The sequence below is a fragment of the Protopterus annectens genome, chromosome 7.part0 (assembly GCF_019279795.1).
Source record: "Protopterus annectens isolate FY-2018-M chromosome 7.part0, PAN1.0, whole genome shotgun sequence".
In the NCBI taxonomy this organism is placed as follows: Eukaryota; Metazoa; Chordata; order Ceratodontiformes; family Protopteridae; genus Protopterus; species Protopterus annectens.
In genome coordinates, this window is record NC_056739.1 from 1,998,920,523 (window position 1) to 1,998,937,363 (window position 16,841).

The window sequence follows — 16,841 nt, forward strand, 5'->3', positions numbered from 1 at the left end:
AACAGACTGCATAACATCATCGGAAGACTGCTTTGACACAGAAACATTCCCAAACAGGAAAGACTGCCTAAAAAGTTTAATTAGCAGACTGCATGACATCATCGAAAGACAGTTTTCACACAGAAACATTTTCAAGCAGGAAAGACTCCCTAAATACCAAAGTAATGACTTTGAAAGTTCCCAAAAGACTGTTTTCATAAAAATGTATATATGTGAAATGCAATCTGATTTTCTGAGAAATCTGTTAGAGCTATTCCATGGAGAACATCATTTATGTTGTGTTCAATCCTCGGCTGGGGTACCTTCTGTGCGGAGTCTGCATGTCCTCCCTGTGGTCGTGTGGGTTTCCTCCAGGTGCTCCAGTTTCCTCCCACATCCCAAAGACATGCTATAGGTGGATTGGACACTCTAAATTGGCCCTAGGTGTGAGTGCATGTGTGTGTTTGTGTGCCTTCTGTGGAAGGTTGGGTGCCGGGCTGGCAACTCGACACTGTAAAACTCCACTGTCAATCATGAGCGGACAAGGTGATCTGCTATGGCGACCCCATAACCGGGAAAAGTCAAAAGAAGAAGAAGACAAGAAACTTGAAAATTGTAAATCCTGCAAAACTCTACATTGTTGCATGTTTTGTATGTTATATAGATAAGTTACTTTTTGTGCAATATACTGCTGAGAAGGTTATTAATCTGCAAAGTTTATGTGTACTAACCAGACTTTTATTTTACAAGGCACTAAGACTAAGCACCAACATACAGCTGTAGTCAGCAGCTTCAGTAAGATACGACAAGACTGTCAGTGACATTCATTTCAATCTTTTATTTAAATAACTTTTCATCCTTCAAGGAATTCTTTGAATCTTGCTGGATGCATGGCACACAGCAGTGTCACCCTAACTGTGATACTCGTGACTTGGGATCAACTAGCAAACAGAGCACTGGATATTCCAATACAGACTTATTGAATGGCACCTTCATTTTCTGTCTTAGGCAGATGGATCAGACTTCCATTCACAGTATAGTATAGAAACTGTAGTAGAGAAAACAGTACATAACCAACCAGTTTCAATAGTCAGTAAGTAGTGTTTCTTTTAAAGGGCATTTCTATCAGAAGATTCTAGCTAATAAATTAAAACAGCAAAAGCAATAATATTAATGCAGAATACAAGATCACAAATTCTATATGTCTGTTAAATCATAAAAGATATAAAAGGTTTGCTCTTTTATGGAGTGCAAAAATGATGACCAGGTGTACCAGACCAACAAGTGCTTCTGTGGAAGGCTTACGCCTCAAAACATCAAGAGAAAAGGGGAAAAAGCCTTACCAATACCTCTGCAACTTGAAAAAAAATATAACAGACTTATTACAACTATTACACCATTAAAATATTAAATGATGACTAGAAAATGCATAAATGTAGTAAACATGACAAGCAAAGGCTGCCATGGGTACAGATCTATCTACATACAAATACCCACGAGCTGAGCAGTTTCAGTGGAAAGGAGGATGCAAATATGCCCTGCAGTAAATATGCTGTTATTTGAATATTTGCTGTTTTGGTTAGTTTATTCACACAACTGTACTACATTCAGCTTGCTGCATGAAAATAAAACAGCCCAAATCAGCTTGGATATGTAGAGAGTTTGGCCTCTGTTAAGCCACAGATGAATGGTACTTCATTATTGATCTGGATATTGGAGAAGCCAGCTGGGAAGAGAGAAAAATTAGGGAAAATGATTCACCTTTCTCAGGGGACAGTTTGTCAAAATCCTGTTAAAAGTGCCATCTGGGGGTAGGATTAGGACAGCAGTACAGGATCTGCATTAAGCTATAGGATGCACAATCCTGTGAAGGCATGTACAGAACTTTAACAAAGACAGCTAAAACTACCAATGTGCAAAAGCAGATACTTGCAGCGGCCCAGTGTAGGAGGCATTGCATGCAGTAGGCATTGCACTGCACTGTTTGGACAAAGGGAAGATTAAAAAAAACCTACTAACCTTCACTAGATGACACCCATGATCCATGGCATATCTTAGTGTCCTCAGACAATAGGGGTTGAAGAGGAAAGAGTGGGCTAATAAGGGATGGGGCTTCATGGTCATGGGGACAATGGAGGCCCAAAATATTACTTAAAAAATGAGAGAGCACAAGTAGTATGCCCTTAGCTCCCAGGAAAGGGAAGAGGCTTCTAACATGACATACAAGACAGCAAAACCAAATCCTGTTATAACTCAAGACTGAATGAATCACTTGTAATATTTAGTGAGAATGTGAATCATTGTACATGTAGCAGCCTTAGAGATACTTTGAGCAGAGACATAGTTTAAGAAAACTACAGTTGGAGCTACAGATCCATCAAAATGTGCTCCAAATGACCCATTTAAAGGTTTCCTGCTTTTGTCATAATAAAACAATACAATTAGCCAGCTATTTGGAAAGGGTCTACTTAGTGACTGATATCCCTACTTGGCCTTTAAGAATAACACAGGTAGTTGATCAAATTGCTTCACAGGCTTTATTCTTTTAATGTAGTATTTAAGTTGTCCACAGTATGCAAAATTCTTTATCATTTATTTACTTTCATTTGGGGAAGAAGACTGAAAGTTGGATGGCCTGGTTCAAAAAATGTCAGTGATTACCTTAGGCATGAAGGATGGCTTCGTTCTCAAAGAAACTGTCCTCGTGGAAGACTGCGTAGGTCTCTCTACTTGTAAAAGCTTGCATTTCAAAAATCATTACAGCTGACTTAAAAGCTAGAAGAAAAATAGTGCAGAGAAGTACTAGAGATCAGCAGATGAGACAGGCTCAGAAGGAAAAGCCAGACAACTTTTCAGTTATGAAGCTGAAGTCTCAAACATGGGGAAAACAGTTCCTTTGGATATCTTGAGTGAAGATTCCTATGCATAAACTTTTATACTGCAATAGAAAACACCACTGAATAATACACAGGCATGCAAACAGAAATGACAGACACATTTACTTCAAGTGGAAAGTAAGCTAGGCCAGCATTAAACAAAACACTGTCTGAGGAACTAACAAGGAGCTGCATCATAACTACTTTCCACTGCAGACAAAAGCAATCTCTCCAGTTAGATATGCAGAGTTTACTAGTAGTTGACCTCTTAGCTTCCTTCAAAATAGGCTTCACATCCTATGAGACAATAGGATGGCCAGTCTAGAACCAGTCTAACATCTTAAAATCTGTCAAGACTGAAAGATGTGAGGGTGGATGCAGTACTCTGCTTTCTTGTAAGTTAAAAGTTTGTTGTGAAGAAAGAGTCAGAGTCTCGGTAACTGAGATGGATGTAGGAAGGGTGAACTACAGCTCTCCTGACTACAAAAAAAAAGAAAGAAAAAACAGTGCAATCAGAATCGTGCACAGAGATGTAATGTCTTTCAATTTATCATAAATGCATTGGTTGCCAGTGTTTTTCTGTGAGTATCATGAACACATCATCATCATCATATCTTTCTTTTGCGTGAGCATGTGAATACTCTGTTTCACATCTCGTTCCATGTACAGTTTCTGCTTAGCACACATGATTATGACTATAAGCTCTTAAAGAACTGATTCCTAAGGTTTGATTCTCTCAGCCTCCATTTGCTTGTTGTGTGACATTGAGCAAGTCATTTAACCAGACAGTGCACCAAGGCAGTGAGCAAATGACTTAGCTAGTCAGTGCTAGGTTCCTCAGTGGTGTCCTGGACAGCATGCCTAGAAACCAAGTTAAGCCTATGATCTTGGGGTTTAAATTGCCTGTAAGGTTAATTGAAGTACCTTCTCCCAAACATCACAGTTCATCTCCAAAGTGTACAGCAATGGCTTACTCCTTGTTTGTTGATGTACCATAATCGCTGTGTTTTCTGCGACCATCTGCCAATCTCATTCCTTCAAAACAGACTTCACTCCTTTGCAGCTAAAACTACTGCTCCTTCTGGACCATTACCTAGTCTCTGTGAAAGGCATTAAGTAGATCACTGAAGGTATAATCTATATTATGTAAGACCATCCAAGATGGACAAATCATAGCAGAGAGAGAGATCAGACTAAATACTGTTTGCTGGAGAAAGTAATGGTGAGCCACTCCAGTATTTTTTTACAAGAAATTCCTACGTACAAAAGCAACCACAAACATATTAATATAACCCCCTCATTTCTGATGGTCTCCAGCATACCACTGGGAAAGAGCAGAGGACAAATAGGTAGTGCTGGAGGTTAAGATGCATATGGATTAAAACTGTCAGTGTGTCTATTTGATGAGGTTTGGGAAATGATGCAGAAAAAAGAACTACACACCACTGGAGCTCTGAAAATAAAAACTATGGTAAACCTGATGTGGTTAATGATGAGACGGCAAGAACAGTCCAAGCCATATTGATAGTTAGTGAACTAAAATAGAGTGGAATGGCTCATTTTTATCAAACAATCAACAGATCGTATACAAGAGGAAAGAATCTTGTAGAAGAAATAGTGCAGCCCTCATAGTTAATAAAAGGGCAGCAAAATCACTGCTCCGTTACAACCCAAGTATGACAGAATGATCTCAGTCAGACACCAAGGCAAGACATCAACATTACCGTGATACAAGTCTATGATCAAACTATAGATTTCTAAGAGAAGGATGGCAATCAGTTCAGAGATGAAGCAAGGGCAAGGCAAAGGAGATGTGCAAGGAGTTAAGATGCACAGTTGGCGGCCTTGATGAGCTACAGGTTATTCACTGGCTGGACGTCCAAGCATTCTGGGAATGCCTTTAAACAGCCATGATTATGCGATCATGAATGCTTAAATGTTTAAATGACAGTCAATGTGCAAAACCTGCAAAGAGCTATTATGTATGTACATAACAGACGTTTGCTAGGTTCACACCTGCAAGGAGGTAATATGTGAACAGAACAAAGAAGAGATCTTTGGAGAATGTTTTTGTCCTCAATTCTGGTGGAAGAATTCTTTCATCAAAAACTTTGGCCAGTTAGTTGGGGGGCATCACCAGTGATAGCAATTGAGGTAGCTACATCACTGAAACAGTTTTATAAGGATCTGCACTATCTTCAGGATATAACATGAGAAAACAATACATTCATCACAGGTGACTGGAATGGTACAGTTGGTAGCAAAGATGAACTGCAATAATGAGAAGTGTTGTCTTGGAGTAAAAAATGAAGCACGATATAGACTAGTAGAATTATGCTGCAATAATTCACTGTTCACAGCAAACGCTTACTTTCAACAGCCTAAAAGATGGCTTTATGCACGGATATCACCAGATGACTAAGTCTACTCTTTGTTTAGAGAAGACAATAACATGAAGTTGCAGTCTAAAGCTTTGGACTAGGACTGGATAGAGATGTTAACTAAGGATGTAAGTAAAGAGGACATAGCCAGCTTAGCTAGTGCAGATGGATAAAACTCCAGATCGTTAACCAGGCAACCCAAGTTCAATTACTGGCTTGTGCACCAGTCACAGCTGGCATGAGGGGATGGGAGGTCATTACTCAGGCACCCGAAGTTCAACTCATGGCTTGGGCACCAGCCACAGCTGGCATGGGGAGGGAGGAGTGATGAGGCCTAGCCTACTTTCCTCCCTCCGTAGAGAGGGTGTGGATTGCATATCTAGGCCACAATGGGGGGTGGGTAACAATTTCCCCAATGCAGACCTACATAAGTGCCATATCCACTAAGGAATTTGGGTCATTTTGTAGACTTGCATCATGGACATAGGTGGCAGTCTTTTTGTAATGTCCAGTGCACTTCCTTCTCTGGAAAACTGAAATGGAACTGTATAGAGTAGCTAAGGCTTACAGCAAAATGTTCAGTCCACTGCATATTACAACATCCTACTCATTCCCTAGTGTCTGACTCTTCCTTTGATGAGAAATAGTGGACAAGAGGGCTCTCAGCTAGAAAGAAATGAATGGGCCTATAAGACATCCTGGATGGAGATGCTTGAAAGTCAAGGAGGAATGGCAAAAATAAAGTCAAAGAGGAAAAAATATCTTCAAATATGATTAACTAAGGCAGATCTTTAGGGGAAGACAGAATGCCAACTATGCAGATCTGTTAAACTTGCAGATGGCATTTTATATAAGGCACAGAGAGGGAATAAATGATAATGGATTGTGTGGTAATATAATTAGAACTTTTGGGGAAAGGTTTACTCGATAAAAGCTGATGACTTCTGCCTTTTCTAAATTCTGATACAAGTTAGTTGGCAAAGTATTTCACTTCAGAGTGAATAAAATACCAGATCTAGAGTTTTAGGGGGTAGTTAAAGAAACAAAAAACATAAATAGAATGTTACTTATTGTAAAGAAATTGGTGGAGGGGATAGACAAAAGTAAAGATATTAGGCCCATAAACTGTGGCATAACAAGGTATGCACCAGTATTAGTCATAGGAGTTAGGTGAGATATTTGTAATAGTCAGTATTCACACACAAAAAAAACTTTGACAAACCAATAGTTTATAAGTGCCTGTAAGTATGTGAAAAGGTATGCAACTTAGCAATTAATTTGTTATTTATGTTCAGAAATTAATGACTAGTCTGTAGTGGGTTTTGGAAAAGGAATGTCACATTATAATCTACTATATAGGTGATATCATTTAGTGATAAGAGACAGACAGTCATGATTTGTATAGTACATTATGGATTTAGTTTAGTGGATGTCAAAGATTGGTCTTACCCTGAGCAAACAGAAAAGAAAAAGGTAACTGACAGAAGATAGAATGAATTCTGTATACTTATAGTCACATGAATCTGTTAACAATTCCATCTGCTGACACGGACAAGAATAAAAGGGAATGAAAGTAAACATGAAAAACGTGTTTGGATGTGAAAAGTGTTACCATGTAATCCATGGAAAAGGTACTCTTCATTAAAACTGTTTTGTTGGAAGTATGTTGACATTGGGTGAGAGTTTATGAACTATTAGTAGAGTTGGAGATGGAAGTTATTGTTATGGGTTTGTTCTCTAAGGCAATATAGGCTTCTAGATTAAAGAATTAAAGACCATAAAGAAAGACATGCAAAGAAGAACGAGACTTGGGAGTACAGGCGAGTATGTGTCGTACCATCATTGCATGTGTGTGTGTGTGTGTGTGTGTGTGTGTGTGTGTGTGTGTGTGTGTGTGTGTGTGTGTGTGTGTATATATATATATATATATATATATATATATATAGAGAGAGAGAGAGAGACATACAGACATAAAACATATAACATTCAAATATGTTCAAGTAGTTGCAGTGAGTTGAAGTGTTAATGCAAATTATGAGGCTATTTTAACTTTATTAAAGTAAAGTTAAAAAAAGCATGAAAGAAAGACATTCTTATCAGAGCACAGTGGGAATAATATGTTATAAAAAAGATATATGCTATAATAATGGGAACACAGGGTATAAAAAGATAATAAATAATAATGCTGTTTTGTACAAAAATAAGTTTGAAAGAAGGAATAACAAAAGCAATAAAAAGTAGAAGGGAAAATGATTGAGTACAACTCTGAGAAGTGAGATTAAGATTAACGATTATTACATAGCAAATTACCAGTATAATCAGAGATGAAATACAAGGAAGTGTTTAGTCAAGGATTGTAATTGGAAACAGACTATACAGCACATTAATTTTGGGTGTCACAAAATTAAGGATTTATTATTGGCATCAAGCATTTCTCATTTCGGTGAAATAAGCGATATGCCAACATTAAATACAGAAGGTATACGAAGTAATGGGAAGTAAGGCAGGTATTCAGTGACTGCTGATGAAATACCCATGGCAAATATAGAAAGGTAAATGCTAACATGTTATACAGCAGACTGCATAATGAAAAAAAAAAAGACAGACCAATTAAAAATGAGATGGATGCATTATTCACAAATACTAATTAATTTGTTGTTGTAAATGTTAGGAAGGTATGTATATTAGTAAATAGCATATATTTCATTAATTATTTATATTATACAATTTTGCAAAAAAAAATTAAGTTGCATTTTAATAGATTTCCCCTGTTATTTTCAGTAAGTGCCATGAGTTCTTTTGCATAGACTTCAGTTATCATCAACCCAGGCAGACAGGATCTCAGATGAACACCTTATCCATAGGCTATCACCTTAGGAATGCAGCACCCCCTTTTGCTATATTATAGTGTTAGAACTGGAATACGAATCTAAGTTGCTTATGTGGGAACAGAAGTCACTGCCTTCTGGTTTTTCTGACACCACTGGCAAGTGTATTGCTTTGTGAGCCATTAACACTTCTGAAGGTTACTGACAGTAAACACTTTGTAAGGAGAGACTGTATATGGCATGTGGACCACAGGCTGATACTGGACCATATGGAGGCATGGTAAATATTTACATAACAAACAATCAAGTAACTTCATCCAGAGGAGAAATTTAAATCTGAAAGCTTTCCTAGCAGCAAACAAGATAAGGTGGATATTTTAAAACAGTAGTTCCTGAATAACTTTTGTGTCTTACCTTCATCTGGCCCCGGAATAACTATCTGGGCTACAATGTTTAGTAAACTGATAAGATTCAGACTAGGTAACTGCAAAACAGTTGTCCAGTACTGAAGCCTCTTATAAATCCACAACTGAGGTTGTCATGCTTCTAGTGGAATGGGCTCTTAGTGGGACAGGAATGGATTTCCTTCACTCTGAATAATAAAAGTTTATGAAATAAGACAATCAAGCAGACATAAGCAATTAGTTTGACAGACTTTTCCTTAGTGAAATAACCTAGCAACAAGAGCTCTCTGTACATCTAGAATATTTAACCAGACTTCACCAATTTAATACACCTAAACAATATGCTGACAAGATGATCACTAGAATCAGAAAAATGCACATTAACACTTTTGAAAAGAATGAAGGATTCATTTATAAAAATAATCTACCATGGTAAAAGAAAAGAAATGGCCAATCAAAACAAAAATCCAGAAGTTCAGAAATCATGTGAGCTAAAATAGCATTCGCGAGGGATAATATTGTTTTCAAAAATAATACTTTAGCCATAAATCTTCAGAGTCTGCTATAGTGGTCTCTCTCCAATCATCTCCAGTTCTCCAGTTACTGGTAACATGGCTCAAGAATATGTTCTTACCCAATCTATGGACAGTTTTACTCCATTAGGTGTTCTAAGGCAATGTTGTTCGTACCTTATGCTTACTGACTGTTCACTGCTTCTAACAGTTGATAGTACAATGACAATCAAAGACATCTACTGGTGGGGTCTCCAGTATCTCCAATTCAACCTGACTGTATACAGGGAGTATTTGTCAGAACAAACCAAAATTCCAACACAGGAATATCAAGAGTCCAAGTGTTTAGAGCGATCCCTTCAACTAAATAATTTTATTTCTAAAAATGAAATAAATCCAGTTCCAAATCATCCTCCTTCAAAAAAAGGGAGACTGAGTCCAGATCATTCCTCTTATAGGTTTGTATTTCAGTCAGCTATCAATAAGGATCAAACCTTCACAACATTACATTGATTATAGCACAACACTAAGTCCATAACTTATACTGAGGATGTAGAAAAATTGCCAGTGGCTTCTGCAACACACTCTAAAAGATCCCAGTGTCCAACACCAAAGGGAACTCCACTCACACATACTGCAAATCCACAGAGACCATCCAAGAGTCATCATGAAAGCAGGCCTAAGCCTATAGGGCCCACTAAGTCTGCTTCCGCAAATGGAAATGTTTTACTCAGAGGTGACTCTATACTGTAGTGAGACAGACTTCACACTTACTACACTGGCCAAGAACAGGGTAACTGTAAGCTGCTTGTCCAGTACCAGTATCTGTGATGTTACGATGGCCCTAAGGTCCATTAAACTAGACAAATATGACTATGACCTAGTGAAGGCATGTGTGGGAGGGAATGATCTGAGAAACTCTACTGAGGGAGACATGCAGAGATCCATGATGCTATGTACATGTTGAGGCACGAAAGACATGGCCTAGAGTAGTATCTTGCCTTTTCCAGGAATGATGTCTAGATACCAACACAAGATAATTGACTTTAACAACCAGTGAAGTAGTTGGTGTCATTCTAAGGGGATTCAATATGTATCAGTCTGGGATGAGATGGTATATCAGACTCCCTGTTTTGCTAGGGATGGCTTACAAGTTACACCTCTCCATACCAGGGCTTCCCCATACTAGCTAGAGCCTTTGCTACCCCCGTAGTGCCTCTTTTAGCAGAGTCTCCTTACTATATATTCCTACATAAAATACTGAAACCCAAATTCGGCCAACATCACAGTGGCACTACTTAGTGTTAGGAGTCTAAATAGAAAAATGCCAAAACTTGAGGCCATCCTGTAAAACAAACACATTCATATCTGTGTAGTTACTGAGAAATGGTTTCAATGCAATGACAATATTCCCTCTGTACCAGGGTTTAGCACCAATCATGCAATCAGATCTCTGGGTAATTGCAGGGGCGTACATGTATTTGTCAGAAATGGATTCATGTTATTTTAGACATTGTTTTGAATGTTGATTCACACAATGCCGACATCCAAACTGTCAAAAATAAAAATAAAACAAAACAAAACCAGCAAAAACACCTTTTTGTGCAGGGGCAAGCCCCATGCCCCTCCTCCACTCCCTTGCTAATTATATATGCTAATTATGAGATTGCACTACTGTGGGGAAAGGACCAATTCCCCAACCCCCACTCTACTGTGATCCCACAGTTGGTTTCCTGCTCACGACTGTACTGCAGCATTTTCATTTTTGATGTGTTGATGTCAGTGTTATATTGTTAGAAATGTTTGATAAAATAACATGGGTCCATCACAAGCATCGCCATCTCATGTCAAATTACCTAGGACCTTAATTTGGGGCTCACGGAGATCCAGTTTACCCTTAAAATTACCTCATCCCTAGCCAGAGATCCTCATTCATGCCCCTCAAAAATGATAGAAATTACCTTAATAACACTGAAATGCTACACTCAGAACAGTACCTTCTTGTCAGGGGGCTTCAGTTACCCAAGCATTAACTGGTACACTTACACCACTAAAAATGGATATGCTTGACATTTCCTAGATTTTGTTAATACCAAAGCAGTGGAGCAAACTGTAAAACTACCTACTAGAGGCCCTTATATTCTTGACTTGATTATTAGCACCACAGGCCACAGTGTATCACACTCTGCATCTCTTCATCCCTGGATAAATATGACCACAAGTTAGTAATCTTCTCTGTCAGGCCACCACCAAATGAGATAATTTTTTAAGGACTTCTCCAAGGTGAACATACTTCACTGTGAAGAAGATCTATGCAAAATAACTGACAATCCCCCACAAATAGATCCAAAGAAGAGATCTTCCACATTCACTTTCTGTTTTTACCATTACCTAAACAACTGAATTGAAATGTCTGTACTCATCCACCCTAAATATAATTGTAAATTCAGGAATAAACTACTCTGGTGGAACTCCATTATTAATAAACTGTAAAATAAAAAGGAAATAATGAAAAGTTCTAAGAAATCCCCATTCCCCTCTGTCAAGACTACACTGAGATATGCCAGCACTATTAATACACGTAAAACAGAGTACAAACGTAAGGTCACTACTAATATCAAATAAAACAGCAATTCTTTCTTCAGTTATATCACGGAAATGGAAAAATAATGGCCAAGAAAGCACTGAGTTCATCCATAATAATACCATTATAGTGTGATCCCAAGAATAAACTCAACATATTAGCAGACAAATTCAGTGCTAACTTTACCCCACCCACATTGTTACCTCTACTATTCCTGAAATTTCAGTTTCTCTTGAAATCACTTTGGAATAAGTGTTAGAATCCTGATCAGAATCTAAAAATAATATTTCAATAGGACCAACTGGGATGGGGAGTTGGTTTAATAGTTAAGAGATTCACCTCACAGACACAAGGTACAGGGTTTGATTCTCATCTATGAAATGGAAACTGACTCGGCTTAAAATGGCCCAAAAGGGTAGCTAGCCTAGTACTTACCTATGAACCTATATGAACCTATGAATGAGAAAACATGTCAGGCTGCATTATTATCAGTGTCAAGTATGCACTATCTAAATCTCTTCTTTAAACTGTTCAGCCTCAGCTTATCCACAAGGTTTGTGCCTGATACTTGGAGAACAGACACTATATCTCCCATAAATAAGAGTATCCCCTCTACAAGCCCAGTGAATTACAAGCCAATCAGCCTCACCAGCTTCATATGCAAAGTCATGGAATGCACTAAAGCAGGACAAATATATACAGGCACAGGTAACTTAACCGATTTATAACTGGTTGAGTCTGATTTTGTGAAAGGCAGGCCTTACATACTGAACCTGGTAGACTTCTCTGAAATGGTTACAAAGGCTGTGACAATGGGCACTCCATGCACATTGCTTATCTTGTCATGGACAAGACTTTTGACACTGTCCCTCATGCAGGTATTACTGGAAAATAATGTAAACTTCTACTTATCTGCTGGGTTGCAATCTGACTATTCAACCAATCCCATTCTGTGGAACTTGCTAGTACTACCTCTCTCTCTTTTTTTAAAATATTCTTTTATTAATTTAACATATTTACAATATGTACACAGAAAGGAAGAAATCCAACATCACATACTGTTATACAATGTTAGAAATACACCGAATCATCAAGGTACTCTTATACAATTAGCACATTAAGAGTCTTGGTATTTCAACAGTAACATTTCAAGGCTATCTCAATCACTAAAAGTCTTAGTATGATTTATAGATCATATTCATATTTTTCAGTTTTACACAGTACTGTTAAATTTAAAAAGTATTTGAATGTAGGAACTGAGTTCAATTTCCAATTTTTTATAATAACTTTTACACCTAATGTCTATAAATTCCAGAAGAGTGTTTTTATTGTTGGCTTTTACAGATAAGTTAAAGAACAATTGTCAGACCATAACTCTTTAAAAAACATACTTATCTTTTCATGATATACATTTAATTTTTCACAATCAAGAAACATGTGCATCCAATCAGCTTTTACAACTTTACTACATCTCCAATAAATGGAAGAAGCCATTTTTCTAAACTCTGAGATTTTATAGGGAGTAACAAACATTCTATATATATATTTCCACATTAAAACTTTCTAGCATAAACCTGAGCAAGTTTGACTAACTGATTTAAGTAACAAAGTTTTATTTATTTGAGTTGCTCAATCCACTGCTATCTAAAAAGTTATAGAATTTTGCATCAAAATAATTATTATTTGTAATTGCTTGTACCATCACTGAATGCAAAACGTTGACTAGTGAAGCAGAGATCAGTAGTGAGCTCTCTTCTGTTTAGTAGTTATTTTGCAGGCACCCAAGTCAATATCCCAGAAGTATGGTTGACCAGGTTTGCTGATAACTGTAATCTGGGCACTGTTAACCTCTCATCCACTGATATAATTTGCTTCAACAAGGTCTGGCATAAACAGAATATATGGTGTATTAAGAATGTCCTTAAGCTAAATGCAAAAAAGTATAGCATAACAGCGTTTGGCAAAAAAGCTGCACCCACCTCTTTACAGACAAAAACAGTCATAAGAGACATAGCTACTTATGCAGACGACTCCCCCCTCACTTAATCATCATGTTTCCACTATGGCCAGAAAAACCTTCTATCTGGTTCAGTTAATTTCCAAGGGAATATCATGTAGATCCAAGGAAGTCATCTTACTAATGTACTGTTTCCTTATCAGATACCTCATCAAATAAAATTCCCCCCCTTTATGTACAAAAGCAAGCATATCACTCAAATGGTAAGACCCGATGATTTTTAACAAGCAAAATTAAAGATCTCCTGAAAGTCTGTAGACTACCAGCTGCTCTGCATTGAACTGTGTCTCACTTTTCAAGCCACGAACAGACCCAGTCTTATTTTACCTAATTCTTCGTAAAATAAGTGACTCTACAAACACTTAAATTTGGGTCTAAAGCTATACCAACAAATAAACAAGACTCACTGAAGGGATAGGTTCCTAACTTAATACATTTCTAGCATGTAGAATAACTTACCAGTACAGATAGAGCAAAGTGCTACATTGTCTGCCTTTACAGCTGGTATTGATAATTGGATGGGTAGACAAAACATTACATTACGGCTATCATGCATGGCCCTGCCTGAGGTGAGCACCACTAAGTGCTCATAAAGATTGGCAAGAAGGTGTCTCTGTTTAGAGATGCATATAGCTAGGTAGCCTATGGTTCCTGGGCTTGTTTGTCTAGTATTGTTTTACATTCCTATGCTCCTATGATGGGAACATCACAGTCTCCAGTAAAACATTCTTGTCTTATGCAGAGACAGAATCCATGAAAAGAATTTTATACTTAAAATTCATTGGGAAATACATAAATCACTTTCTTCTGTGCTTCTATTTTGCTTTTAAAAGGTTTATAAAAATCTAAGATGGATGATAGATGAACTTTCAGTATGCAAAATTAGAGTCCCTCCTCAAGCATCAACAGAAAATAGTCTAAAATACACCCTATCTTACAAAAATGTACCCTTTCCCTTAGCAACTGATGATGAGACAAAACAGTTCAATTTAGAAGAATGCAATTTACAAGAATATATGGAAATGATTGTGCAAGCTGAATCTGCTACTGCCTACCTGTTCAGGAGATAGGCATGCATCTCCAGAATGTTTGTTTTTAGCTAGTTAGTCAGGTATGTAATTTGGTCCAAGGACCATTTTCAGTTATGACTGGGTCATTAAGCAAAATAACATGCAAAGTACATAAAATAAAAATAATATTGCAAAGTGTGGTGTTACAGACCTCTAGAAGTATACACTATGTCATAAATAAATTTACTAAGCTGTGTAAGTCTATTTAACTGCAGAAAAAACAGCAGTAGAACAAAGAAATCTTAATACATGTCACAGAGCAGTAAAAGTATAAGGCAATTCATAATGACAATACTTAGGCTAATTAAACCTTATTCAGGAAGAGAAATCATCAGTGATTTAATGCACAATAAAATATCTAAAAATGTGGCAGTTTAGGTATGCTGTAAGAAACCCCAGCCAGAAAAGTAAACAATACGGTATCGTGCTCAACCATTTTCTCTGCTAGGTAACCATTTTCAGTGGCAAACAGTGGTTAGACAATCAAGTAATTTAGTCAGAAAACACATACTTCTGTTCATTCATATCATGAAAGGGAAATATTAACTGCTAGTAACAGATTGATTTATTCACCTACTATAAGACCAAAAATGTTCTCATTAGGCTTAGGCACTTTGAACTTGGGAATGAACTTGAGATCTCACTAGGTAGCTGGCAATGAAATTTTTAGCCTTTGAGCTGGGCAGCAGGCAATATTACTGGTGTAATAGTGTAAAAGTAAGGAGAAAAACAATCAGGGTTGCCAGATGTCGCGCAACAGACAAATCCCGAGTTCAGCATTGTGCTCTGAAAATCCTGGTTGAACAAAAAAGCCTCAGACTCTGAGTGTTTGTACATTAGTTTTTGGCGGCCATCCGACCACAACCCCTTTATCCCATTTTTACACATGGGATGAGATATTACTTTAATTGTGGCAATCATCTAGAGCCAATGTTCACAGCACTAGGTGCCATAACAAACACATCATTTAAACATAAAGTGTAGACATAGTACTCAGATACCTAACTTTGTTTACAACAACAACTCGCTTTGTATAAGCGTGCCCTTAAGTGAAAGAGAATGAAGAGGTGCTGGGTAGTAACAGCAGCAACGAGGTGGGGAAGGAGAAATACGCGGTAGAAATCTGGGCGCTTCTGGAATGTACTATCAGTAAAAATACGTGAACAAGACAAAGCAGGCGGGGAATGCAAAATGGGGTGCATGCTTGTCTGAACCAACCACCAATGGGAGTTGATATTGGGGGGGGTATTAAAGCATTTTGGTGCATTTTTAATGTTTTTACAGAACGGCTGCCCAATTTGTTAGCTGTTAGATGTAATACTGCTTTAGCTTTTTAGGCTGAATTTTAGTTTTCTGATGTCACATTATGAGTTTCCAGATGTCAATTGGGTACATTTAAGTTGAGACTTGACACTTTAGGTGTTCTCATTGAGATATTTAAGTGTTTAGTGCCCACCTGTTTGGAGTTTAATATTTTAGAGAATTATGGGCAGTGCAGAATGCAGACATGGGACAGGAATGGAAACAGCTTTGAGTAGTTTGCACTGATTCATGGGTGGTCTGCAGCTTAGTTCAAGTCTAATATAATACTTTTAGCATTTCTACTAAATATGTTTGTTTTGGTGGGAGTAACTGAAGGATTCAAAGATTCAAAGCAAACTTTATTGTCATTTAGGACTACATGTGCAAACCTAAATGAAATTACGAGTATCAGCTCCCCGTGAGAGACAGAAGCAGCATATGATAAAACAAATACAACATTAAGATATATCAAGTAAAGGTATTACAGACTAATGATAACACCACACGAACATAAGAGAAAAAAGTTAACTTGTCACTCTTTATGTATTATTACACAAAGCAAGTAACAGTAAGAGGAAAGAATGCAGTTGTACATCTTAAATGGGGATGGATTAAGTAGGAAAATATCAAACTTGTATAGTAATTGTTTTTTTCTGTTGGTTCTATTAGCAACACAGGTTCTGAGCACAGCTAAGTGGTTTAACGTGCAGAATGGATGTGGCTTTATTAACAGGTATGTTCGGTAGTGAGTCTGCCTGCATCTTTTGTATAAATGAGTGGTCACATACTAATTTTTACTTAAGCTGTAACCAAAAACCTGGTGTTTAACTCTGCAAATGAATTATGGTAAGCAGTGCATTACTTGGCTTCTTAGTTGTAAAATACCTA

At 37.4% G+C, this 16,841-nt stretch overlaps 1 protein-coding gene across 3 annotated transcripts in view; it reads right to left on the bottom strand.

The window, feature by feature from the left end:
* The window catches only part of LOC122807296 (collagen alpha-1(VII) chain-like), a gene marked incomplete at its 5' end in the record, with an annotated part of 1,562,855 nt that overhangs the window by 486,613 nt on the left and 1,059,401 nt on the right, over positions 1–16,841 (bottom strand).